Here is a 25,270-nt window from a genome sequence, read left to right as displayed (position 1 = left end):
ATAGTTTTAGTGTGATTTCATCTGCCTTGCACAGGAAGCCAAGGTGCTTTAGTTCTGTGGCTCTCAAACTTTCTAGACTACTTTACTCCTTTCCAGAATCTGATTTGTCTTTTGTACCCCAAGTTTTACCTCACTTAAAAACTATTTGCTTACAAAATCAGACCTAAAAATGCAAAAGAATGACAGCCCACTAGCACTGAAAAATTGCCCATTTTCTTTTTTTAACCATTTCATTATAAACTTAATCAGTTGGAATATAAATATTTTACTTACAGTTCAGTATATAGACCTGTGTAAACAAATCATTGTCTGTATCAAATCTTAGTTTGTACTGACTTTACCTAGTTACAAAAAACATTAGTAAATTATCTAGATGAGTTGAAGTATGCCCTGGAAGACCTCTGCATACCCATCCTCTGGATGAGAACCACTGCTTAATTAACTGGGAAAGAACTCTCCCCTTCATTAACAGTCCCTTTTTAATGATATCAAGTTTCTGGGACTCATTCCACTGTGTCAGAACCAATCTGTGCCCATTCTGCACCTCCTGCCAGCCTCATTTGCAGAAGGAAGGAGAGAAAGGATTCCATAATCGGTGGGGGTATGTTGTTTGACTTTTTATAAATGTTTTTAATGGCAGGCATTTGGAACTGCTCAGAGGTCTTGTCTGTCAGAAGAATCCCTGACTGAGAAGGGTTAGTGAGGAGAAGACATCTGAGGCAGTTTATTGCCTGGCTTTGTAATTGATCACACGGATGCCAGATGTGTGAACATGCACATTAAAAAGTGGCTCATAGCACTTCAGTTTGACTGTCCTATCACACAGCTCTTAATTTGAGAGATTGCCTTTTCTCACCTCTCTAGTCCTCTTTAAGAAGTGTTCGTTAATATGATCTAGGAAGGTAGACTGCACAGTTTGTCAATCTGACTCAATCAGCTTTCTTTGAGAAGCCTCCCCTCCCCTCCCCTCTCCTCTCCTCTCCCCATAGTCAATAGACTGATTCCATCAATATGAGTCAATTGTCATTTTCTATATTATATTTATATCCCCATTTCCTACTCCCAATATTCAGTTTTACCTGTGGGAGGGGCTTCAACTATAAATATCCCATACTCCATTTTGAAATCTTTCTCCCAGACTAGTGTGCTTCTGGCAGCAAAGCAGCTAGCATCAGGTAAAATTCCTATGTTAGTGAGGGTTACACTCACATACTGTGAACATCTCTAAAGGAGTGAAGGTAAAAGAGAAATTTTACTTTATTTTGTGTCTCTGGAAGGGCAGACAAATGCATTCTCACCAACTGCAAAAACCACAAGTTGGGTCCCAGATTATTGTGAGATTGACTTAAAATATAAGATCTTAATAAAACTTGAGGATGCTTTTTATTTGCTTTATAGGTTTTGAGCCTTTCAAGTTCACATTCTCAACCTTTTGACTGCCACCATGATGGCTAGAAATGTAGTTTTGTTGTAAATGAAAATTGAGATGCTCTTATAATAGCATGATTCGTAGATGGGGCTTTGACAAAATAATCAAAATCACAAGACCCAGTGTCATTAGCATGGGCAACATCACAAGGTTTCAGGGAGAGAGATGGTGAAGGCAAGAACTCTGCACACTCTTTGTCCAACTTGTTTTCTCCCAGTTTCTGTGGAAAAAGAGTAAAGGTGTAAAAAGAAAACAAAAGTGGAAAAAATGTTTTTAATTTTCTTCTGGACTAGGAGTATTTCAGTCTCAATGTTCTAAAGTCATTCTTTCCCGTACCTTGCTTTTTGACTGTTCACCAGTAACATCTGACAATATCTTTTTTTCTGTGCTGGTTTATTCCTCTCTCTTTGCTGCTGCTTAGCTTGTGCAGTCTATTATTTTATTCTGTGGTTTGGAACATCTAGTGGGTGTGTGAATAGCTTGTGTATTGTCTTGTATCCATAACAAACTTTTATTTGCCAAAGCTTGGAAGGCTCTAAAGTATAACCATGTAGCATTTTGCTTTTTAAAATAGTCATCACTAATGCTGATATTACCCCAAAGTAAACTGCAGTCTCTCTATTTTTCACCTGGCGAAACTGAGTCAGCAGCAGAGCCAGGATTAAAATACACTAGTTCCTGGTTCCAAGATCAGAACTCTGGCCATTATATCACACTATCAATATCAGCAAACTTACAGCAGAAACTATATCTCCATTATTTACCTAATTACTTAGGTGTCCATCCCAAGAGCCAAATTTTGAATGGTATTTAGTTGCCTAAAGTTGCATGCAGGCAGAGTGGAATTTACAAACGCTTCTGAGATGGTAAGGTGCCCAGCTTCTAGTGACCTCTTTCACAAAAGTCCTAAAGATAAAGTTGTTATTGTTATACCCAGTTATAACCTTCAAGGAGAGTCAGTACCCAGCCTGCCTGCAAGGGGTTTCTTTAAGAAGAAAAAGCACATCTTGGCCTATCAGTTCACTGCCTAGGTTGCTGATTATTCTAGAGACAAGAGGGGTGAGGCGATATCTTTTACTGGGGTAAGAGAGAGTCAAGCTCTTGAGTTTACACAGAGCTCTTTTTCAGATCTGGTTGACTGCTAATTGACTAATGAACACCTGGACCTAATAAAAGGCTACTGGAGCTCAATCAGAAGTCTAGGGGGAGAAAAATCCTAGGGTGAGATGCTCCCAGGAGGCAGGAGTGCTCCTGCCTGTTAGCCATTTCAGTTTACAGTTTGGAGAGGTTGAGTAAAGGGATCAGCTGAGATGAAGCTGAGGGAGGGCTACAGCTGGCTTGAAACACAGCTCAGCTGCAGGAGAGCTGTTGTCTCCTTATGGGGGGGGGGGAGAGTTGAGTTTGTTTTGATCCATATAACCCAACAGTAGGAGGGAAGCTGGGGACTTCCTGAATTTAGGAGAGGATGCTTGTTGTTGTTTAATGCAAGGACCAGAAAAAGGGTTGAGCATGAGGGGTACTACAGAGGGGTATTTTGTAATCTCTAAAATGAGTTAATAAATAAGACTCCAGAAAGGGAGCTATTCTTAGTTCCTGGGTGACAGTAAATGCTTGCCAGCATAAATAAACAGATAAGGGTTATGAACCTGCTGGGCCACAGGAGGTGTGCTTAAGGGGAGTGTCATATTTCATGCTTGCTACCAGAAACTTACTGATTTCTGATTGCTCCTATAGAGAGAAATCCAGTCATTAAACTTTCAAACTTTTTGTTTTAAATCATTACATTTGGGAAATATCCCTAATGTTGGGCTTTCTAGATTTAAATTTCTCTTCAATGTTGTGTTAAATTGTTAAGTAATAATTAGCTTAGGGTACGTCTACTCAGCATGCTTATTTTGAAATAGCGCGTCTCCACTACAGGGAAGCCTCAAAATTAGTCTGAGGCAGGCTTCCCTAATATGGATATGCTACCTCAATTTAGAGCCCGAGGCGGCACTGGGGAGTAATTATTTTGAATGCCTCTGGGGAGGAGCTATTTTGAAATAGCAGCAGGGGAGCATCTACACTACTGCTATTCTTAAATAGCTATTTCGGAATAGGCGTTATCCTCGTGGAACGAGGTTTACAGATTTCAAAATCAGTCGTGCATTATTTTGACAATTTCAAAAACAGAATTGCTGAGTAAATGCTTGCGTTGTTATTTCAAAATAAAGGCCATTATTTTAAAATAACTGTGTTGTGTAGACGCACCCTAACAGATTACCCAAAACATCCGAACCCTGCCCTCTGCTTCTGATGTGTATTGATGGAGACAAAATAAATACTGCGAGAAGACAATATAAGGGATGTTGACATTATGAACAACAATATTAATGATGAGCAATTATATTATGGTAGGTCTCAGAGGACCCACTCAGGCGCAGAACCCTATTGTGCTAAGTACTCTATAGTCACACAAAGTCTGTGCAAGAAAAAGCTAACGAGTTAGGAAGAGAAATGGCATTACGAAGGTGGGAAGAAAAGGATGGAGTCATACATACATTGAGGCTACGTGTAGACTGCATTCCTCTGTTGACAGAGGGATGCAAATCAAGCACATAGAAATTGCTAATGAGGCAGGGATTTAAATGTCCTGTGCTTCATTAGCATAAACATGGTCGCTGCTTTTTTCTAAATGGAGCTTTTTCGAAAAAAAATCTCAGCAGTCTAGCCACGGATCTGTCGAAAATAAATCCTTTTTCAACAGATCCTGTATTCCTCAAAAAATGTGGTTTACAGGATCTGTTGAAAAGGGGTTTATTTTCGACAGATCCACATCTAGACTGCTGATTTTTTTCGAAAAAGCTCTGTGTCGAAAAAAGTGGTAGCCATGTTTATGCTAATGAAGTGTGGGATATTTAAATCCCTGCTTCATTAGCAATTTCGATGTGCCCAATTTGCATCCCTCTTTCGACAGAGGGATGCAGTCTAGACACACCCCCGGATGGGGAACTGAAGCCCAGAAAGAGTAAGGGCAAACATCCGCTACCTTTGGGTGCCCAATTTGAGATGCTTAGTCAATGTTCCTTTCTTTTTTCCCCATCTATGTACAGAATGAAGTCTGTTATGTGCACCAATATCGAGTAATTACAGATGTCTGTCACCAGTAAAAACAAAAATCCTAAGTATAAATCACATTCACATATTATACAGTACAGATTAACACAACTATTTTTTCATTAATGGTAAGGCCAAAGTCTACTCTTTTCACTTGAAGTAAAAGTCCCTTGGGCTTTCTGAACTAACCATCATAGAATTTGGCCTTAGAGGTGAATGCTTTTAAAAATCTGCAATCAGCAACATCTTTAAATCTGTATTGTCACCTTCAAGTTTAACAAATGTAAAAGTTCAGTTTACTCACTCAGTCTCTGAAAAAAACATCTGGAAGATAATTGTACAGTGAATTATTTGTATACAGTATTCTATTAACATGAAATCTGCAAACAACCCCCAAATCTTTATATACAAGATGCATAGCTGAGACCAGTCTGAAAATTAGAATCCCTATTGGTTGTCTTTAATGTGAGTCACACACACAGAGCCTGTATTTGAAAGGAAATTACTCTTGTACTAAAAGCAGTACATATTTTCATATGAAAGTGTTTCATATTAAAATACATAGTAGATTTATATTCAAAAGGAGAAAATTATCTGTTTCTGACACAATGGATAGTGAAATTACATGGAGCTGATAGAACTGCAGCGATGATTATTACATTATCTCGATGGGTGGTTATTTCTACGTATTGAACTGATGGTCAACATTTGCCAATTTATTCAAAATACCAAAGTTAATGGTGTTTTTGCAACACAAGCAGGAGTTAGCATACAATGAAGGGCCCAAATAGACTAATATCAAATCCCTTTTTTAGGAAGTGTTTTGAGAAAGGTCTAAAGATTCAAAATCAAACATACGTACCCCCCAATATCAGGCTTTCTTAGCAAAAATTCATAAACTACTTTCTTTGGATGTTCAATTTGTTATTTAGACCAGAGGTGGAGAACCTAAAGCCCAGGAGCCAGATGTGATCCTTTGCTTGCCTGGATCTGGCCCCTGAGGTTTCAGGGCTCCTCTCACAAACCATTGGGGAGCCCACACTGGTACTCCAGCCTCCGTTGCCCCTGCCCAAATGATTTTTCTGTGGGTCAGCAGCCCCCTACCCAAAAAAGGTTTCCCACCCTCGATCTAGACTGTTAAAGATTTTCTACAGATAGCCCTTAATTAGTTTTCAAGAGGAAACTTGCAACTACACAACAAAGGGCATCTTCATTTACCCCCCCTTTAATTCATCTTAAAAAAAGAACCTAGTTACGTGATTTTAAAAAAGCAGTGTTGTGCCACTAAAATTGACACAGAAAATAACTGCTCGGGTTTTGTTTGCTTTTTTTTGGAGAAGCAACGATTGATTAATCATTTCTTTTTAGACTATGTTGCAGCCAAACACCCAATAGAATGGACTGATTGATTAATAGCAATATTTTTTTAAAGTACTTGGTGATCTCTCTTTCTCTTTTCTTCTCAGGTAATTCCATAGAGGAAAAAAAGAAAGGGGTTTAAGTGAGCAATGCAGTATCCAGAGGTGAAATGCAATTAACACTGCTCTTTAAAAAAAAAAAAAAAATCATTTATAGCTATTTCATCATCGTCCCTTCACTCTTGCAGTATGTAAACAGCATCAATAGCCTAATATCAGACTCATGCCATTGGGCCAGAAGAAGGTGCCTACGTTCTTCCAACCCTCAATTTCCTCTGAGTCCAGGTTTACCAGTTCGGGTTCCCTTGTGTGTGCCAATCACACCTGCCTGGTGTGTTGGAGCAAACCCAGAAGCTGCTGGTGCTACTTAGTTGGGATTGCAGCTGCACTAAGCATAGCCTGGGCAGCTTCAGACACCTCTCTCTTGGTCTCTTTGTTACCACCCTGAATTCTGAGCCATTTTGGAACCATTCCCAAGGCTCTGCTCTCGTGGTTCCTTCCCAGCAAGGGGCAGGGGACCTGGAGAGAAAGTTATCCCCCATCCTGCGGAGGAGGATGGGGAGCATGTTATGCAAAAATCAGAAGTCAAGGTGCTATGTAGTGGTCCCATAAGTCCTGGGTCAGAGCAGGGATGAGGGCCCTCTGTCTTCTTCATGGCTCTTCCCACTACTATCTCTAGCCCCATCCTGCACCCAGGTGCTGCCTTCCTGCCATCACGGAGGAGGTGTGCGCCTGCATGGCTATAATAATCAAGTGCACAGCAGTCATTGTAGTGTTGTGTGGCCATGCAGGCATGGCAGCTTAGAGGGAACACATCTTAGGACCTGATTTTTTCATACTGCTTAGCAGAATGTAGCACTTTATATGTATGAACATAGCTCACCGTGACTTCCGCTGCAGCTGTAAGCACTCAGCACTTCTGCAAATTAGATCCCACAGTATCAAGTCAGACACCAAGAAAATGAGGAATGTGCAATTAGTGGCCTTCTGTAAAGAATTTGGTTTAAGTGACCAGCCCAGTACAGGAATTCTGTAGCAGATGCAGGGGTAGGGGTAGAAAATCCAATTGCCTTAATCGTGACACAATCCTTTCTCTTCCTTCACTGCCTTCCTCATTCACCTGCTCCCCTTCCAACCTGTGGAACAAATGGGACAAGCAACAGGCAAAGTTTGACAAAGTTATATGCAACTGACAACAGGATCTTACCATGAAAATAGTCTGTCAACATTATAGACAGAACTGCTGGTGCCTTCTATAGTTAATGACACTTGTTAAATGGCTGATTTTTCTTTTAACTATACCATGAACACTCCCGAGAGATGAAGGGAGGGTAACAGCCTTTGAGGAAAGGATGCTCCATGCATGAGGGGCAATAAAGAGAAAAGATGGGGGAATATTTGCATGAGATGCTGACAAATAGATGGAGGTGAATGGCATCTGCAGCAGAGCCGAGAAGTATGGGCTCAGGGGCTGTGTCTTCACTGTGAGATCTTTCGGCAGAAAATATGCTAATGAGGGACTCGTTTGCATAAGTTGTGATCTCATTGGCATATTTTCTGCTGTTTCTTTTTGCGCAAGGGGTTTTTGTGCAAAAAGAAGCCGTGTGGACAGGTTTTTTGTGTGCAAAAATCCCATTTTGTGTATGATCCTTATGCCTCTCTGGGACAGGCATAAGGACCTTGTGCAAAACAGGGTTTTCGCACACACACACAAAAGTCCACACTGCTTCTTTTTGCGCAAGGGATTTTTTGGCAAAAAGAAATGGCAGAAAATATGCTAATGAGATCGCAACTTATGCTAATGAGTCCCTCTAGCATATTTTCTGCTGGAAGCTCTCGCAGTGACGACAAAGCCAAAGACTATGCAAAGACTAAGCATGGAATATCGCTGAGCCTCATTTGCATACCCAATGAACCGCCATTTTTGCAGAAGAAGATCTTGTGGCAGAAGGAGCTGTCTACACGGCCTCTTCTTGTGCAAGAAACCCCCTCTTGCGCAATGCCGTTATTCCTGAAAATAGTCCCGCCTCCCAGCTGGGACTCCCAGCCACTTCCCCTGCCCCCACCAGGCTTCTGCGCAATCACAGGCTACTAGCGTCGATCGTGGCCCCGCATTCCAGCTGCTCCCCCCACCCATACCAGGCTTCCGTCCGGTGCGCAGCCAGAAAAATCAGAGAATACCGGACATGGCACATGTCCAGTATTCTGATTTTTTTTTTACCGGACAAAGAGAACAAATACCAGACTGTCCGGTAGAATACTGGACACCTGGCAACCCTAGGTGCTCCATATGAGGATTCTTAGGCCCTCCTTTGGCTGGCAGCCTGAGAGCCCAGTTGGAGAGCTGGCCAGGACTGTCTTCTCAGCCCAGGCTGACCCTGGGGCATTGGCCCAAAACCGTTGTGGCTGAGAGACTGGAGCTGGAATCCTGCCAAGGGCAAATAGTGCAGGACTGAGGCTGCTTGAGGTAGGCCTGAACAGGGTATTGGAACCCAGGAGTGGGGCCACCCTTCCTCAGCAGTTATAAAGGGAAAAAATAAAGGGGACCAAACTAAACCTGAGTGGGAAATACTCCTTTGGTCATAAAACTTGGTTAAGATCTAAAACCATCAGATGGCAGTGTGTATGTAGCCATGAATAATTCTGGAACCCACTTGGAATGAACTGCAATCTCAGAAAGCCTATTTAATAATATGATTCACAACATCAAATCCTTTAGACAAGTCAATAAAGAAGGCTGTGCAGACTTATCCTTTATTGAAAGCATTAATAATATTGTTAGTTAATCTGCCAGGATTGCCATAATGGGCTTTAAAATGTGACTAACAGAGTGAACGCCTCAGCAATCATCTCATTCATTACTAACTAATGGTTTCCTAATTTTGGAACTGGCTGAGAAGATGGATACAGGTTAGACAATTATTTAATCATTATAATAATCCGCACTTTATCTGGGGATCTCAAAGTTCTTTGCAAAGACTAAGAACAGGAGCCTTGCAGCACTGCTGTAGGATTGGGTAGGGCCATGTATGTAATATTGGAGATCGCTGCAGGTGCTACTGGGAAGATATGCTCTGCTTTGGTGGAATACAACAGGAAAGTGGGACAACATTGTTACTTTGAACATAAGAACGGCCGTACTGGGTCAGACCAAAGGTCCTTCTAGCCCAGTATCCTGTCTACCGACAGTGGCCAGCACCAGCTGCCCCAGAGAGGGTGGACCGAAGACAATGATCAAATGATTTGTCTCCTGCCATCTCTCTCCAGCCTCTGACAAACAGAGGCCAAGGACACCATTTTATCCCCTGGGTAATAGCCTTTTATGGACCTAACCTCCATGAAATTATCTAGCTTCTCTTTAATCTGAGACCTCTGGAGCTTAGTGCATGACTCTCTAATGCATGAGCTAAAAGCCAGCTCCCTGCTACCTAAGACTGCACAGCAGACTTCACACTCCCTTTTCAGTGGTCTCAGTGCCTCTGGATTACACAACGGAGAATACCTCAAGGACTGTAGATAACTTGTGATCTTTAGTAAAGTGAATGAGAGTCTTTCAGCACTACTGATTGCTTTAGATCAGTGTTTCTCAACCCTTTTTTATAAAGTACCCCTTTGAAAAAAAGTACCCCAGTACCTACAGTTTTCAGAGACACACATTGTTTTCTACCACTGCACAACACATTTGTTTAAACAACTTAATTGTAGCCGGGCGGGCGATGAAATTTTTAGATGAAAGTACAAAATTAATAAAGCACTGTAAAACTTAAAACAAAAATTCAGTTTTCTCCAAATTTCAGTTGTGTTTACATACTCTCAGACTTATCTCAACCACTGGTTGAGAAATACTGCTTTAGATCAGATAACCTTTTCCACCAGAGGGGCACTGCAGCTTGATGGCCCCCTACTGGTCCAGTACAGAATTGAAGGACCAGTTTTGAACTTGAATCCTAACAATTGTATTTTATCTTGCAGTCAGTAGATGGCAAGGCTGGCCGTAATTCAACTGTGAAATTACTGAGTGGAATTCTATGGTCTGTGTTCTGCAGGTTAGCCTGGGTGATCATCACATTCTCTTCTGGCCTTAAATTCTAATTCTTTGTGACATTTTCATTGGTTTATTTTCTTTTGTCTAACTTCTCTTGGCATCTTTTGGATACTTTCTCGGCCGGAGTGTTGCTTTTAGAAGACTCGTTAAATATTTTTGTTTTAGCTCACACATTTTTAAAGCTCAAAGAAGGAGTAACTGGCAAACATTTCAAAGGTAACTCCCTGCTCATTCTATGTTACGCATTCCCCATCCAAGCCATAGCGAATATGAGTCTGTCACTTACTTTAAGAAGCTGGCTCTTTAGCTCAAGCCATAGAGCTTTCAGATTTAGCAGTTCCCAGTTCAGTGATGGGGGCTCTCGCACAAGCATGTAGCAATGAAGAAATGCAGAAATAGATATAAAGTACACTCTGTGTAATCTCTATGTGGAAAATAGGCATATCTGAAGTTTAATGGAGATGATTTAAAGGAAGCCAATTTATTCCCATTACTATTCAATATTCAGTCTTACAAGTGACAGAATGCCACTTTCCTGAGTTGCAAGACACAATCCTTCTTTATGAATTTCAAGCAGATTCACCACTTACATGTGGCAGAATGCCAAAGATCGAGTCCTGTCCCTGTTGAGTTTAAAAGCACTGCGGTGACTTTTAGAGTTTAGAAGCTCGATAGCTTCACACACTCCCATGGCACTCTTAAATTCTCCAGGGACAGACATGGCTAACTCAGTAGATGATTATCATTATTGCAGAAGCAATATTTCTCCTCTTGCCAGTATAAAGCCAGTGACTGGTTGGCAGGTGGGACTGAATCTGAGACCTCTGGAGCTTAGTGCATGAGCCTCTAATGCATGAGCTAAAAGCCAGCTCCCTGCTACCTAAGACTGCACAGCAGACTTCACACTCCCTTTTCAGTGGTCTCAGTGCCTCTGGGTTACACAAGCATTGAGTATGTGGTTGAAACAAGGAAAACGTTATTAGAAGAAAGGGGAACGCAACTTGAGCTAAGGAGAACATCAACAGTCTATTCATATGAATGGCACGTAAAATACTTCCCCACATTAACTTTGGGCAGTTGTCTGTTAGCTCAGTTCTCCATCTACCAGTATGACTCTCCAATAAGCAAATGTCCTTTACCACTTATCTGCTAATTCCCACTCATGGTGTGGTGTCAGCAGACAGCCGAGGCCCAGAGTCCTGAGGTGCACTTGAACAGACCTTTTTCTGATCCTGAGACTCAACTACATCTCCACTAACTACCAAGAATGTCTCCTGCTGGTCACTCAGGGAATTAGCCTCTTTGGTGTTGGAGCACCCCCTTCTGGCTGGTGTCTCACCCGCTGTTACTGTTATTCTCCACCACTCTGTCAGGGTTCACGGCACTCCCAGACCGTGGCGCCCTCCTACTGGGCTACTGCCCCAGAGCTGTGCCCCTACACTTGGGAGTACTCGCCCTCTGGGGACCCTCAAACCCCCTATGATGACCTTGCCTCAGTGACCCACTGCCAGCCTTCCTCTAGCCTATCCTGGATGCCTCCCGCAGCTCTAGTATTCGGAGGCCTTGCTTCAGACCCTGCAGCCTGGGAGCTTGCCTGGCCAGAGCTTCTCCAGTTCTGCCTGACTTTCCCCAGCCCTGCTCTAAATCAGGAAGCCTCTAGCTCACTTGGCAGTAGGTCTCTCCTGCTCCCCAGCCAGAACAAGAGTGTCTCTGCTCCTCTCCATGAGCCTTTATTTGTACTCCCCTCAGCTGCTTCCTAATCTGCTGCAACTGCTTGCTCCAGCCCTCACCTAGGACTGGGTTTTAACCCCTTAATGGGCCAGTGTGGGGCAGACACCCCGTCACGCTCAGCTATAGTTTGTTAAAGTTTTGTTTAGGGCCTCCGTAGGTAGGGGCTCTAGAACTCTTTCAGAAGTGCTGCTCTCCTCTGTAGCTTCAGGAAAGAGCTGCCTATACATTACCATTTCTGCCACACCCTCCCCAAGAGCCATTCCAACAGCACAAACTTCATAGCAGAGAAGAACCAGTAGCCTTTTAGGGCCCATGAGCAGAGTCCTTGTGACCAGGCACACACTCATTGCTATATGGCAGGAATCCTTTTCCATTTGGTTCAGTTCAGTTCAGGTACCCAAGCAATTCTGAGTTTGTGCAGTCACGGGCACCCTCCAAGGTGTCGCTGGAGGTATTCTGGGTAGAAAGCTTATACAAATGACGCTCTTAGTGTAGCCATATTTCCCCCTGTCTGCCGAAAGGTAGTGGGTGAGATCCATTTCCACTCTGGCGCTCCTGTCCCTTTGGACTTACACAGAGAATGCAGATTGTTCTTCTCCTTCACCAACGGATAGAAGTAAAGAGCTCCCTACCCTTTGGCTTTCAGCCACAGGATTTACATACCCATGACTGCTTCACTGGAATGGTCCTCCAGTGATCTAGCTTAATCAGCTTAGGCTGGTTAGTAGGCCCTGTGTACTTCCTGGCAAGCTTGAACTAAATCTGTAACAAGCCTCCTAGATTCAGCAGCAGATTGGAGTTTCTGTGGCAAATGTTTTAAATATTGATATTTTCAGCATGCCAATACAAGCTAAACACTCAAATTTCCCATTATGTTATTTCTTATCTGTATTATTGCAGTGCCTAGGAACCCTAGTAATACACCAGGGTCCCATTGTGCTAGGTGCTGTACAAACACAGTACAAAGAGACAGTTTGGACCAAACCACTTACAATTTAAATACAAGACAAGGATACATGGATACAGACAAAAGGCAGTGGTGTCATCACACCAGCAGCCTAATTCTTGTCAAGTTATTTGTAGCGTCATGGTAAAGAAAAGATATAAGGGGGAATTTGAAGGAGGACAATGAGGTATCTTTGGGGATATTATGGGCAGCTCCTCCCAACTGGGAGGGGCAAGATGGGAGAGCATAGGAAGGTGCTTGTTTGAAAATGTAACAAATTGAAAATGGAGGCTGGCATCAATAGGTGGCAGGAGGTGACCTCTTGATAGTGAAAGGCTGCTAATTGGTTGCATGGGCATAGACCATCAAAGGCCTTGAATTGAAGACAAGCACCTCATGTTTAATATTCTAGAGAATGCAGAGCCAGTGGATGGCTTCAAAGAAAGGTTAACATGGTCAAAGAGATGGGCAATGCGAACAATCTTTGCAGCAGCATTCTGACTAGACATGAATGTGGCAATTTTGCATTTGTTAAGGACAGGGAAAAGGATGTTGCAGTAATCAAGATGTAAGATGATGAGAGGCTGTACCTTAGAAATGCCAAAGGGACAGGCAAAATTTAGACATAGTCTGATTGGCTGTGAGGACCTAGAGAGAGTTCTGAAGCAAAAATGACACACAGATTATAGGCTTGAATGACCAGTGGAATAGTGGTGAAGTCCATAGTGACTAAGAAAGGAGGCAGTGGAAAGGGATCGGAGCAGAGTGGTGGATGAAGAGCTGTGTTTTAGCCATGCTGTGCTGGCGAAAATGGCTAGAAACTCACGAGGAGATGACACAGGCTGAGATTTTAATTTGGACTAAGCACTGTGTAGAGAGAGATCTGTGAGTCATCACCATTGAGATGGGAGTTGAATTTGTATTTGCAGATAAGATTACTGAGAGATAGATATAGAGGGAAATGAGAAGGGGACCAAAGATGGAGCCTTGTGGTACTCTCAGGAAGTTGGAGGAGGCATGACAAAGATTCTGCCAATGGAGTGCTGAAGGAATGAGGTAGGAGGAGAAACAGGGGAGGACTGTTACAAGAGCTAAGCGATGAGATGGTTTACTGAAGATGATGATGGTCAACAGTATCTAAGGCACCTGATAGGTCAAGGGAGGAGGAAGATTGAACAGTAGATAGGAGCTTTGGCTAGGAAGAGTTCATTGGGACTTTGACAAGAATCATTTCAATGGTTTTGCAAGGAGAAGAAGACAGACTGGACTGGCTCAAGGCTAGAACTGGAGGAAGAGAACTCGAGATAATGGCTGTCAACAGCATGTTCAATGAGCTCAAAGAAGAAATGAAGAAGGGAGATGAGGTGGTAGGTGAAGAAGCAAAAGGAGTCAAAGATGGAGTTTTTCCCCAGATGGGAGGGAATAAAGCATGCCTGTATCATGAGGGGAAAGCGAGGACAGTGAGAGGTTATGGAGAAGAGTAAGGGAGGACATGAATATGAGCTCTTGGGAGCTCAGAAGATGGAGAAAAAGGAAAGTGCATGAGTGGTAGGGTGGGAGGGGGAAGATGAGCTAAGGAGAGAGGGAAATTTACATAATATTTTGTCAGTTCACTCTTGGAAGAAGTCTGCAAGATCCTTGCAGAGATAAGTAGAGGTAGGAGAAGGGGAGGGCTTGAGGAGTAAGTCAAGTGGTGAAAAGGCAGCTGGAACTGTGAATGTGGGCACCCTAACCTTCTGCCCCAGCCCTTAGCTGGCTCCTGCAAGTCCCTGAGGCCCTCCCCAAAGCCTGCACCCCAACCTTCTGTCCCAGGTAGTGCTGCATCCCACACCCAAACTCCTCAAGATGATTCTTACCAACAACCACAGGACATACCACACTAATACCAACCCTGGTACCTTCCCTTGCAACAAACCCCATTGTCAGTTTTGTCCACATATTCACTTTGCTGATACCATTATTGGACCTAACCAAGTGAGTTATAAGATCAAGAACACATATTCCTGCGCATCCAGAAATATAATTTATGCTATTGTGCCGAAAGTGTCCGTCTGCTATGTACATTGGACAAACGTCTCAGACACTTTGCCAAAGGATCAATGCCCACAAAGCAGATATTAGACAGGCTCACAAAGAAAAAACAGTTTCTTGCCATTTCAACCAGAAAGGACATTGTCTCAACGACTTGATTACCTGCATCCTGCTTCAAAGGCCTTTTAAGACTACACTTGAAAGAGAATCCTCTGAACTGTCATTCATGCTTAAATTTGACACTTTACGCCTAAGTTTGAATAAAGACTTTAATTATCTTACCCATTACAAAGATAGCTTCCCCGATTATCACCTCTAATATCATTAGCTCACAGACATTTACCTCCTCCCTCCATCCCCCTTCTGTTCTGAAATTTGATTTGTCCTTTCCATATGTGTTCATTTTTTTAATAGTATCCTTTGGTATATATGGTTGTGACAGTTTTCTTCCACTATTTGATCTGAGGAAGTGGGTCTGGCCCACAAAAGCTCATCACCTAATAAACCATCTTGTTAGCCTTTAAAGTGCTACATAATACTGTTTTTTCTTCCTAGGGTTTTACAATTCATATGCATTCTGATTCATGTATTCATCACTATTTAAGTTAGAAATGATCTGGCTGCTAACAATAAAATATAACTAGTTGGACTAGACAATCTAATCATGTCAGGCCACTAATTCAAGTATGTTATTTCCAAGGCAGTGTTTTGAAGTTTTTAGCTGTAACCACGAGAGGGCAGTAGATGATCTGGTCATATAAAATAGTTTTAGTTTTGTTATCTGTATTTTAATCGTTTCGTTTCCCTTTCACTGAACTCCTATCTTGTCAAGAAATAAAAATTTGACGCTGATGCGAGAAAGAGGATTTGATTTTCATTTCCCTGCATGGGTTTGGCACACTTTCTTCATATTCTTGTTAGTTCAGCTTATCATCAGTGTGTGAAGAGTGAGCAGTACTATCCCTTGAATTGCATTCAGGGAAAAAGGGGAGGTTGTGGGAAAACCTGTTTGCACAACTTCCATGTTTGCACAACTCTCAAGGTCAGGACTTTCTTCCCAGAACAAAAAGTGTAGCACAGGACATTTAAAATGCCTGTTTCTGCACATTTACAGATTTGCTTTGATGTATTGAGAATTGCCATCTCTGCTTAAACATTCCTCCAGATTTATCGTACATTCCAGACTTCTGTCGACAACTAATTTAATAAGAAACCCACATAATAGTGAATTTGGGTGGCTGATGGACTCGAATGTCTTTTGCCAGTACAATACCCATTCCAATCCATACCCTGTCGGTAATGGCTAAAAGCTGTAATTGGAAAAAAAAGAAAAAAGAAAAAAAAGAAAGAAAAGCAAAGTATGAAAAACAAATCGTGATTTTCTTTTTTTTTTTTTGAGGGGTGGGGGGAGGGGAGGAGAGAATTGTGTGGTGCTCAAGAAGTCTTTTCCCAGACTTATAAGACAATATACAAAAGCAAGTAGCTATCTGTACTGAACCTAAACCTTGGTTGGAAAATACGAAAAAAATTAGTGACCCTCAAAAGATTATAGGAAGGAATCTAATTATGTGACCATCAATACAATTTTTAATGGGACAGTCTCTTATTTAAGTCCTCTTGCCGGTGTCCTGACTTTTTTTAAAAAAATGTTCAAATTGTCCAATATTTTCTACTGTGGTGGCGCTCCCCAAGTTGGGCATTTGTGGTCAGAACACTTGCATCAGCCTCTTGTTTGTGGCTGGCAGGTGAGTGCAGCAGGCGGTGACCAGCAGGTGGTGCTCTCAGACAGGGTGCAGAGGCAGAAAGACAGGCAGTCAGTAGGAGGAGAGGCAGCCTGTGTGTAACAGAGGGGTAAGGGTGTAGGGGAAGCGAGGGGTGTGTCACTCCTCCCCATGTGCACCCTAAAGCAGGGTTTCCTAAGGCGGGAGGTCTGCCAGCTCTTTCAGGCTGTGAGACTGAAGCCTGAAAGAAGCTTGGCATTTGCTGTGGGGTGGAAATCTTGCTCCTCAGTGGCTCTTCCCACACTGAATTCCCAGCACCCCGAGGCTGAAGCCCTGATCTATGGTTCACCCCCTGAATTCGAAGTACCATCTGGCTGATGCCCTAATCCCCAGCACTCCCCTCCCTTCTGGGTAGCAGCCCTGATCCCCTGCGTGTTCCTCCTCACCAGTTGAAGCTCTGATCACAGGGTCTGAAGCCATAAGCCCTGGCATCTACTGCAGGGCTGGAAGAAGGGGCTGATGCTCTGATCCTGACCCCCCCCCCCCGAAAATTGAAGCCCAGAGTGGCAGGGCTGAATCCAGTAAGAGTCACAGAGGTGAGGAACCCAGTTCCATGGCTGGCAGAGCTCTCGGAACAGGGGGTACACAACCTCTATATACCCCCTTCTATAAATCCTGAGATATCCTCCTGTCTGCACACACCCCTAGTTCCCCCAGCTGCATACAGTCCTTAGCCATCCACTCTCCACCCCTGAGTTATCCCTTGGCTGCACACAGTCCGTAGGTTCTCCCTCTGATGGGGTAAACACAAACATTATTGAGTTTTCTTCTCTACCATGTGAAACTTCTGATGTGCAGATTTCTATATCCTTGATTGAGAACCCTTCTCTTAGCGAAACGCTTGTTGGGCTTTGTGCAGACAGTGCCAAATTCTGGTGGCACTAAACATGCTGGCTACGTCTAGACTAGCACGATTTTCCGCAAATGCTTTTAACGGAAAAGTTTTCCGTTAAAAGCATTTGCGGAAAAGAGCATCTGGATTGGCACAGACGCTTTTCCGCAAAAGCACTTTTTGCGGAAAAGCGTCCGTGCCAATCTAGATGCGCTTTTGCGCGAAAAAGCCCTGATCGCCATTTTTGCAATCGGGGCATTTTTGCGCAAAACAAATCTGAGCTGTCTACACTGGCCCTTTTGTGCAAAAGCTTTTGTGCAAAAGGACTTGCCTGAATGGGAGCAGCATAGTATTTCTGCAAGAAGCACTGATTTCTTACATGAGATCGTCAGTGTTCTTGTGCAAATTCAAGTGGCCAGTGTAGACAGCTGGCAAGTTTTTCCGCAAAAGCAACTGCTTTTGAGGAAAAACTTGCCAGTCTAGACACAGCCACTGGGTAAAAGCAACGTTTGATAAAAACTGCAAGTCAATCTAGGGGAAAAGATCTTTGGTTTTGGTTGTCCACATTGTCCATAACTGCTGCAAACAGTATTTGACTGTCTTCTAATAGTTTTAGAGTACTTTGCCATGAAAGCTTATCAATACTTTCACACTCATACTGTTTGTGTCGAAGAACTGAAAGACTTCTGCCCATCTGTTGACCGTGAATATTTTAAATTGCTAGAGAATGGTAGCACATGATTCCCTTCTCTGGGACCAATGCTAAAGAGAATTTGTTGATTTTTGATGGGCACAAGGCATATTTTCTCACTCAAGACACATGCCCAACACTGTTCAAAAAAGTCTTCAGTGACCCTTGCACAAAACTGGGGCTTGCTTTTGCTAGTAAGCAAACAGCCACTTTTCCAAAGATGGTAGAGGCAATTGAGAAAAACAAATTATCAGTGACAGAAGTTGCCCTGCATATTTGAACCCTTCAAAATGATTTAGCAAGAGGCCGAGACACAGATTTGTCACATCACACACAAACACCCTGCTGCAGTCTTTGGTTGAGGGTGCGGAAATTAAGGAACAGGAATTCTACAGTGCAGTTGAGAACTTTTATTCAACATCTCTGAAGTAGTTGGAACACTGAAAACCTACTTTTCAGTGCACAGAAAAGTTTGAATCAGCCCTGTTGAGAATCATGCAGGTGTAGAGGTAACATACAAAGCAGTCTTGCCTTTGCCCCACAAGAATTCCCATCTTATGTTTGATAGATGAGAATCATCTTTTTGATTAATGGACAAATGTAAAACTAATGATATCCTGTCACATGTCTGCCTGGAACACTGAGAAAAAAACCCATTTCTGAAAGGCGGTGGAACATTTTTCAAGAGACGGACAATAAGGTAGTAGAATACTGAGGTCTGGTAAAAACAGTTGAGTTCATTTTAAGTGTGCCGGGTACCACAGCTCTGGTTGAACATGTCTTTTCAATAACGAATGCAGTTTGGTCACCTGAAAAATCATGTCTCAGGCTATGTCTACGCTACGAGTTTTTGCAGCACAAAAGATACTAACGAGGGAGTCATTAGCATAAGTAGTAATCTCATTTGCATATTTCCTGCCAATCCGTTTTTGCACTAGGGATTTTCTGCAAAAAGAAGCAGCATGGGCATTCTCTTTTTGCGCAAAAAGTTCTTTTTGTGTAAGTTCCTTAAGCCTCAAAAGAGGAGGTATACCGATCTTGCGAAAAAAGGGGTTTTTGCACACAAAGAAAATGTCAACACTGCTTGTTTTTGCTCAAAAATCCCTAGCGAAAAAATGTATTGGCAGAAAATATGCAAACAAGATCACGATTTATGCTAATGAGTCCCTCATTAGCAAATTTTCTGCCGCAAAAACTAGTAGTGTTAGACATAGCCTCAGTGTTTCTCCCATGAAGACTATTTTGTTTGTGCGAGTGAATTTTTGCCCCTAGAGTGTGAGCATTTTATGACAAGGGTTCTTGTGAGGGTTAGGGTTGGGGATGGGGGATGTACCAGTCAGGGGGGTGGGAGGGATGTGGGGGACTCAGGGTAGTGTGTGGGGGTGCAGGAATAAGGGCAGAGGGTGGTTGTGCAGAGCAGGCGGCTCAGGTAAGGGGGGGTGAGGGCTAAGAATGGGGATGAAGGAGTCAAGACAGGAGGTGGGAGCTCAGGGCCTGGGGAGGGAGGTATTGGGAGGAGGCTTAGGGCAATGGATGTGCACAAATCAGGGCATGGGGCTGCCGCAGCAGTGGGGTCAGTGGCCAGCAGGGCTCCCTCGTAGTCTAGCTCAATAGCCAAGGGCCGGTAGAGGGGTTCGGAGCAGTCCAGCCACTTATCTGGTCTAATGGCCAGCAAGATGTTGAGCTCCAGCCCCAACTGGCCACTGTCTTGCTGGTGCAGCTGCCCCCAGTGATCACTCAGCAATACAGCTCTCCTCCAATCAGTTCCCTTCCTTTCCATGTTATGGAAAACAATAGGGCTACGTCTAGACCGGCATGATTTTCCGCAAATGCTTTTAATGGAAAAGTTTTTCCGTTAAAAGCATTTGCGGAAAAGAGCGTCTAGATTGGCACGGATACTTTTGCACAAAAGTGCTTTTTGCAGAAAAGCGTCCGTGCCAATCTAGATGCGGTTTTGCGCAAGAAAGCCCCAATCACCATTTTCGCCATCGGCGCTTTTTTGCACAAAGCAGTTTTTAGCTGTTGTGGAAGAAAACAAGCCTTCACTCTGCGTTGTGTTTAAGCAACAAGTAGCCAGAGGCAGTTTTATTATGAGCTGCAGCAAAGGAAAAACTGGTTCGGACAGGGGGGGAGTCCCCTCCCCTTCCGAGGCAGATCTTCGAATACAAGCAATTATGAAGCAGTTTATATACTGTCTATTAGATATAATAACAATTAGTCTCCTTCCCATTACAAACACCAATGGTTAACAGTTATTTAGTTCCACCCAGATGCTCCTTATCTCAAGGCCCCTGCCAGAGTCAGCATTCTATCCTTATCTCCGTATGGAGGCGAGAGGCAAAGGCAGCGTCTAATTATAGATCTCGTGTTGTCAGGCCACAGACTTAGCCTGACTCTTGCTCTCTTGTTAACAAGACCAAGATGGCTGCACACAAATTCCCTTATTCCCTTTTCCTGCCTCCACAATCCCCCCTTTTGTGCTTACAGCACAACTACCCTTCTAAACCTTTATTTTCATTAAACATTACATAATTAGTACAAACTTAAAGCTATTTCTATTACTACATCTTTTACAACAACAATCAAATATGAAACCTTTAATAAGCAAAAGCAATATAATCATTAATATCCCCAATATAATTCTATGATGGGGCTGTTCTATAATTTTAGTAACATAACACAACATATCATAATTAGTAACCAAATTAGGGAGGGCAGGTACATGCTGATGGTACCTGTCCATAAGCACAGAGTCCAGATCAAGGGGGGGAGCTCCCCCCTTCCGAGGCAGATCTTCCCTTGCTGCAGCTCGTAATAAAACTGCCTCTGGCTACTTGTTGCTTAAACACAATGCAGAGTGAAGGCTTGTTTTCTTCTACACAGTCTGTACTGGCCCTCTTGCACAAAAGCATTTGCGCAAGAGGGCTTTTTCTCGAGCGCGAGCAGCATAGTATTTGCGCAAGAACACTGACAATCTTACATTAGATCATCAGTGTTCTTGCGCAAATTCAAGCGGCCAGTTTAGACAGCTTTTTCTGCTTTTGCGGAAAAACTTGCCAGTCTAGACGCAGCCTCGAAGTCCAGGCACATCTCCTTTTCCTACCACAACCAAATCCTGACCTTGCTTTCAGTTAGGCTAAGAGGAAGCTGCATACCAAATATAGTGGTTCTAGCTGTTACCTTTTAGGAGAAGTTCTTGAACAAATGGAGTCACAGGTGGACAGACAGACAGGTGCACATTTCTAAACTATATAGACAGATAATAATGCGGCATATCTTCTAATGTGTGCTAAGTCAACTTAATGTTATTTGAAAGTTTCTACCCGCATTGCCATTGAACTCACTTAAATCAGAACAATTTTAGCAGGCGTCCCATAAATGGCATAGGGAAATATGGCCACTCTCGACATAACCAGAATAAGCTGGTAAAAGTAGAAACAAAAAAATCCTAGGAAGGCAAACACTTGTTAGAAATAAAAACAAATTATACAATTCCCCTATAAATAAAGTTTTAAAATGTTTGTAATAGAATAGAAGAGAATAAAAGCTGTTTCTGTAGATTACTGAGCACGAAGAAAAAAAGTAGCCGCTTGCCACATGCAAAAGAGGTATCAAACACAGTCCTTGTAGTTAGACTAGAACTCTGCATGTCAAAACTTGTAGGCTGTTTTCCCAGTGTTCAACTAACGCACTGTGTAATCTTTTAATAAGTCATCCAAGTGCTGAAATTTCTCTACCAGCAATAGGAGAACAGAACTAACTTACCTCACTAGAGCTGTTTTAAGACCGAATTCATAAGAGTTTTGAGATCCTGGAACAGAAGGTGCTATAACAGTGTTATTATGTAAGTATTACTATTTTCTGGCTATTTTACAGCTTTTGGATTTTTCATAGGAATATTTAGACCAGAACACCATGGCCCCTCAAGCAGGATGGCAATAGCACAGATAGAACTCATTCTCCAAAACTTCAAGCCTCCTACCACACTAGCTAAAGGAGTACTACTTTTTAGTTTTTAACAGTGTAAGACCTATGACCAAGAGTGGTCATACCAATTTCATCTAGCAGGGGACAATAGCACATGCACACACTGGCCAGTGAGGGTGCATCTACACTGCACTCTTAGCTTGGAATACACTGCACAATTTGTGCTATGCAATTTGTACTCTTGAAATAGAGCTCTATTCTGAAATGTCCCTTAATCTTTGTGGATGAGGTTTACAGGGACATCGGAATAGCATACCTGTTATTTCAAAAGCTACAAATAATGGGCATGCTGTCAAGACATGGAAATATCCCAAAATAGCGCCACTATCTAGATGCACCCTGACAGTATAGACTGTTAATTTCATATCTGCTTATTCTATATCTAATCCTTGTTGTATAGTGGTTTAGTACACAGTAAAAAAATGGAAGACAATGGTACTACTTGCTGTTAAATGTACAGTTATGTAGTACTGAAAAAATAAAGATTCATGCTTAAATATGTCATGGATGGAACTGTTCACTGACTCCATGAAAAGTCTTGTATCATGATTATCTCATTTGAAGACTAACCTTGTATTACAGTACATCCAAAACTAGACCCAAACTTATTGACACAGCCAGACTTTCTGGTTACATGCATTACCTCGGATGCACCTTTATTTCATAGCAACTACTGCAAACATGAATATCACAACGAAAATGTGGGCAAATATGGCACATGCACAAAGGCTACAAAGACTTGTTGAACCATGACTTTCATTGTATTCATGTCCCTTTTGTGTTTAATTTCCTCATATATTGTTGGAAGTAAGTTTACTGGCAGAGATGTTTGCTGACAGAGTGAATTTTAAGCAGTTTTTGTTGACTATGAATGGAAAATGAATTCTAAGGTCATCATTGTGTGTATTTGCCCTGGCAACTTAATTCTTAGTATTACATTCACCAGAGAGAGAACACAAGCACAAGTCCTGTCGCCAAGCAGAATAGCTCAAAAGCTGAATATCGCATATCGTGAACAAACTGCTTGTAAACCCATTACAGACCAAGCTTCAATTAAAGAAAATACTTAGTGAATTAATTTCATATATTCAAGAAAATGTCAGTCTATTTATGAACAATACTCAGACGACCCCTCCAATTCATGAATTGTCACATGTTGTCCTCATTGCTAATAAGTGTGTGTACATTTATAATTGTGGGGTTTTTTTTACTACAGGTACTGTGCATATGCTCTTGTATGCCAAGGAATGTAAAGTTAGATTATTTCCCTTGTGATGAGTAGCTGATGACCTGATTTGCAAGACACTGAGGCACTATTCTTTTGATATAAGTGCTCATTCTGTTTCATTGTTTCTTTTGGTTGTATCTCTGGAATGTTCCCCAGAAAACCAGTTATCAGCTTCAAAGTTGAATTCATTCCAGATAACCATCCAAAGTCAAAAAAGCTTGACCAAGCCTCTTTGGGCAACATCATAGTTGTGGAACTCATTTGTTCTTCTCCAATGATTTCTATTTCCCATTATTGCTGAATATCAGGGCTACAAAAAGGAACCATGTACCGCTCTCAGTCCTCAGTACATTTCCAAATGTTAATAGTAGGAGGGTAGCACAAAGACTCAAAAGTAAGGTACAGCCCTTATCTTGTAAAAAGGGCCCAGTATTTCCAAAGTGATGACTGATTCTGGATGTTTAAACTGAAGCAGCTAGTGCCTGTCTTTTGAGGGATACTGAGTGCTCATGACTCCAAATGAAGCCCATGGAAGCTCCGGATACTGAGTGCTTCACAAAAGTAGCCTGAGTGTGTCTAAAAACTGAGACTTAAAATCAGCGATTCTTGAAATGTAGGCCTAACTTTATGCTTCATTTGTTGCTGTTAACAGCCAATGTAAACAGCTGTGTGAAAGATGGTGTTTGTAGTGCACACATAAAGCCACACTGCTGGATAGATTGTCAGCAGTGGGGATTAAACCTAGGACCTCTGGTTCTAAAATGTGAGCCACTACTCCATGTGAAAAAATAAGACCCACTTCTGTTAGACAAGGCTATAGCAGGCTCATCAATCACTAGCTGTGTGGCTCAGCTACCACGAGCTGGGGACAGAGTGCCACACTACATGGGGAGGGTGTACACACATCAGCAAGTTTATTAGGTTTACAAAATCCAGGATCTATGCTACATAGTCTTCAGAATAACCTACCGGCACCTTATCCATTAACTATTTACAAATATGCCCATGCACAGCACTCGCCCAACTGCTGCTCAGTGCGTGGTAAAAAATAGGACACTTAAACTATTTCTGTCGTGTTGGGATGTACCAAACCTGCACTGGGCCTGAAAGAGTTTACCAGGCTATCTGGCTGAGAGAGACTCACCCCAATAGCGCTGCAGGTCATGCTTCAGCTGGAGGACAGGTATAAAGGCCTGTGGAGCAGCTCAGTCAGGGCTGACTGTCATGGAGGAAGGAGTGGCTGCCAACTAAAACTGAATCAGTTTTAATCAACCTGTAAAATAAGAGAATGCCAACCTAAATTTATTATATGTATTTGTCAGTGTTTTGAAAAATGTAGAGTGTATTGATTTCAGTTACAACACAGAATACAAAATGTATAGTACTCACTTCATATTACTATTTTGGATGACAAATATTTGCAATCTAAAAAGATAAATAATTCATCTCAAACAAATACTTTAGTGCCGTGGTCACCAACCAGTAGATCGTGATCTACCAGTAGATCTTGGAGGCTCTAAGAGTAGCTCTTGAGCCCTCTCTGAACTGCGCACCTGCGCAGTACATTTACATTAGATTTCCTCATTTGAGGAGCAGCTACTCACCGAGCAACAGCACAGGTGAGTAGCTGCGAGAAATGGTGGGAATTTTTTTTAAAAGTAGCAGTATAAGGATTGGGATAGCAAGTGATGGAGAGGAGGAGAATAGAGAGGGCGGGACTTCAAGGAAGGGGCGGGGCGGTAGATCTTGGCTTGGTCTGTCATTTAAAAAGTGATCTTGGGTGTAAAAAGGTTGGAGACCACTGCTTTAGTGCAATCTCTTGATTATGAAAGTACAATTCACAAATGTAGAATTATTAATATTATTGTTTATGTAATGGCATTAAAAACAAAACAAAGTAAAACGTTAGAACCTACAAGGCCACTCAGTCTTACCTTTTGTTCAATCAATTACTCAGACAAATAAGTCTGTGTACATTTATGGGAGGTAATACTGGCTATTTCTTATTTACAACGTCACCTGGAAGTGAGAACATGTGTTTGCATGGTACAGTTA

General features: G+C 42.4%; 1 long non-coding RNA gene across 1 annotated transcript in view; it reads right to left on the bottom strand.

Moving 5' to 3' along the window:
- Window positions 1–1,023: 1,023 nt before the first annotated feature.
- LOC112545037 (uncharacterized) overlaps window positions 1,024–25,270 on the bottom strand; it is a 44,725-nt gene continuing 20,478 nt past the window's right edge. The window contains exons 2-4 of the long non-coding RNA XR_003088418.3: window positions 24,360–24,488; window positions 6,827–7,079; window positions 1,024–1,649 (exon numbers count right to left, since the gene is read on the bottom strand). This is a non-coding gene — a long non-coding RNA (uncharacterized LOC112545037). The remainder of the gene's footprint in view (window positions 1,650–6,826; window positions 7,080–24,359; window positions 24,489–25,270) is intronic.

This window comes from Pelodiscus sinensis, chromosome 3 (genome assembly GCF_052426305.1).
Source record: "Pelodiscus sinensis isolate ZL-2025 chromosome 3, ASM5242630v1, whole genome shotgun sequence".
NCBI classification, from domain to species: Eukaryota; Metazoa; Chordata; order Testudines; family Trionychidae; genus Pelodiscus; species Pelodiscus sinensis.
This window is presented reverse-complemented; position numbering and strand designations above follow the sequence as displayed.